The sequence below is a fragment of the Sapajus apella genome, unplaced genomic scaffold (assembly GCF_009761245.1).
Source record: "Sapajus apella isolate SASKATOON/1434 unplaced genomic scaffold, GSC_monkey_1.0 scaffold2, whole genome shotgun sequence".
In the NCBI taxonomy this organism is placed as follows: Eukaryota; Metazoa; Chordata; class Mammalia; order Primates; family Cebidae; genus Sapajus; species Sapajus apella.
Window position 1 is genome coordinate 27612293 of NW_022436942.1, and position 3269 is coordinate 27615561.

At 43.1% G+C, this 3269-nt stretch overlaps 1 protein-coding gene across 4 annotated transcripts in view; it reads left to right on the forward strand.

Moving 5' to 3' along the window:
• The window catches only part of KANSL2 (KAT8 regulatory NSL complex subunit 2), a 30261-nt gene that overhangs the window by 6894 nt on the left and 20098 nt on the right, over nucleotides 1–3269 (forward strand). The gene's annotated exons all lie outside the window — the stretch shown is intronic.

The window sequence follows — 3269 nt, forward strand, 5'->3', positions numbered from 1 at the left end:
GGTTAAATTCTCTTCTGACAGGATGCAGTGAAATTGTGTTTATTTATTTATTTTTGAGGTGGAGTTTTGCTCTTGTTGCCTAGGCTGGAGTGCAATGGTGCAATCCTGGCTTACTGCAACCTGGCTTCAAGTGATTCTCCTGCCTCAGCCTCCCGAGTAGCTGGGATTACAGGCATACGTTACCATACCGAACTAATTTTGTATTTTTATTAGAGGGGGTTTCTCCATGTTGGTCGGCCTGGTCTCGAACTCCCGACTTCAGGTGATCTGCCCGTCTTGGTCTCCCAAAGTGCTAGGATTACAAGCGTGAGCCACTGTGCCTGGCCAAAATTATTTTTTTGAAAAAAATTTTATTTTTCTCATTTTCAGTATTCAAAAAGTGAATTTCATTTTAACAAACTATATGTTCGGGTAAGGCCTTAGTATTTTAGGTTACAGACAGGTTAATGCAGGCATAGCCCATTTTTTCTGAAGATGTAACTTAGTCACCTTGTGGAAACCGTTACGTATTTTTAAAGCCTTTTCATGTTTTCTGATAGCCTTTTAGATTTTGTTATTTCTGTAATTTGCTGGTTTTATTTTATTTTTTTGGAGACAGTCTTGTTCTGTCACTCAGGCTAGAGTGCAGTGGCACAATCTCGGTTCACTACACCCTCTGCCTTCCAGGTTCAAGCGATTCTCCTGCCTCAGCCTCCTGAGTAGCTAGGATTACAGGCGTTTGCCACCACACCTGGCTAATTTTTGTATTTTTAATAGAGATGGATTTCACCTTGTTGACCAGGCTGGTCTTAGAACTCCTAGCCTCAGGTGATCCACCTGCCTTGGCCTCCTAAAGTGCTGGGATTACAGGTGTGAGCCACCATGCCTGGCCCTTTGATGGTTTTACTAATCATGTTTTGATTTTTAATTTCTGTTCACTTACTTTTACTTCGGAATATAGTTAAGTACACAGGTAATACTGGCTCTTGTTTATACTTACGAAGAAATTTTGGCAGAAATTACTTGCTTTCAGTCCTAAAGTTAATTTTATATATTTTTTGTATATTTATCCTGTGTATTTTCAGTGACTTTACAGCTAAATTTTTTTTTTTTTTTTTTGAGATGGAGTTTCTCTCTTGTTACCCAGGCTGGAGTGCAATGGCGCGATCTCGGCTCACTGCAACCTCCGCCTCCTGGGTTCAGGCAATTCTCCTGCCTCAGCCTCCTGAGTAGCTGGGATTACAGGCATGCACCACCACGCCCAGCTAATTTTTTGTATTTTTAGTAGAGACGGGGTTTCACCATGTTGACCAGGATGGTCTTGATCTCTTGACCTCGTGATCCACCCGCCTCGGCCTCCCAAAGTGCTGGGATTACAGGCATGAGCCACCGCGCCCAGCAACAGCTAATTTTTAAAAATAAAGCATAGGCTGGGCACAGTGGCTCACGCCTGTAATCCTAGGACTTTGGGAGAGTGATTTAGGTGGATCACGAGTTCAGGAGTTTGAGACCACCCTGGGCAACATGGCGAAACCCTGACTCTACTAAAAATACAAAAGAAGAAATAAAAAAATTATCTGGGTGTGATGGCACACGCCTGCAATCCCACCTGCTAGAGAGGCTGAGGCAAGAATTGCTTGAACCCGGGAGGCAGGGGTTGCAGTTAGCTAAGATTACACCACTTCGGCCTGTACAACAGAGCAAGACTCTGTCTTAAAAAAATAAAAGTATGACGTGTGCACATATAATTTTCATTGAGGGTAAAAAAATAAAAGCAATACGTAATTTTTTGACTAAAAATTAGTGTATATAATTTATTACCTTTTCAATGAAGTTTTTACTCAAAGTATGAAACTTAATATCAAGGTATATAGCTTGTTCTTTGTATTTATGTAATGATTAGACAAGATGAGTGAAACAGAATTTTTTTTTTGTTTTGTTTTTGAGACAGAGTTTCACTCTTGTTACCCAGGCTGGAGTGTAATGGCGCGATCTCGGCTCACCGCAACCTCCGCCTCCTAGGTTCAGGCAATTCTCCTGCCTCAGCCTCCTGAGTAGCTGGGATTACAGGCACGCGCCACCATGCCCAGCTAATGTTTTGTATTTTTGGTAGAGACGGGGTTTCACCATGTTGACCAGGATGGTCTCGATCTCTTGACCTCGTGATCCACCCGCCTCGGCCTCCCACAGTGCTGGGATTACAGGCTTGAGATGAAACAGAATTTTAAAAATTCAATGTTATTCTGTTAATTTAAAAAAAAATTTTTATTTTTAGTAGAGACAGGGTTTCACCCTTGTTGCCCAGGATAGTCTCAAACTCCTGACCTCAAATGATCCATCCACCTTGGCCTTCCAAAGTGCTGGGATTACAGGTGTGAGCCACTGCACCCAGCCTATGCTTTATTTTTAAAAATCAGCTGTTAAGTCATTGAAATAAAACCATCAAAGGGCCGGGTGTGGTGGCTCATGCCTGTAATCCCAGCACTTTAGGAGGCTGAGGTGGGTGGATCACCTGAGGCCAGGAGTTCTAAGACCAGCCTGGCCAACATGGCAAAATCCATATCTATTAAAAATACAAAAATTAGCCAGGTATGGTGGCAAGCACCTGTAATCCTAGCTACTGGATTCATCTCTATTAAAAATACAAAAATTAGCTGGGTGTGGTAGCAAGCGCCTGTAATCCTAGCCTCTGGAGTAGCTGGGATTGCAGTTGCCCACCACCACACCCACCTAATTTTTGTATTTTTAATTGAGATGGGGTTTTCACCATCTTGGCCAGCTTGGTCTTGAACTTCTGACCTCGTGCTCCTGACCTCTTGATCCACCTGCCTTGGCCTCCCAAAGTGTTGGGATTTCGGGCATGAGCCACTGTGCCCAATTTTTTTTTTGAGACATGGTCTTGCTCTGTCACCCAGGCTGGGGTACGGTGGTGCCATCTTAGTTCACTGCAGCCTCCCACTCCCAGGCTCAAGTGATCCTCTCACCTCAGCCTCTTGATTAGCTGGGACTACAGGTATAAACTACCGTGCTCAGCTAACTTTTGTATTTTTTGTATTGACAGGGTTTTACCATGGTGTAACCCAGACTGGTCTTGAACTCCCAGGCTCAAGCAATCTGTCCGCCTTGGCCTTCCAAAGTGCTGGGATTATAGGCGTAAGCCACTGCACCTGGCCTCATTTCTTCGTTTTGAATTACATAAATCAGAGCCAGGGAACAGTCTTCCTTCCACACATTAATCACTAGCATAACTTTTGGAGGTTCTTTTTTTTTTTTTTTTTTTTTTTTTTTTT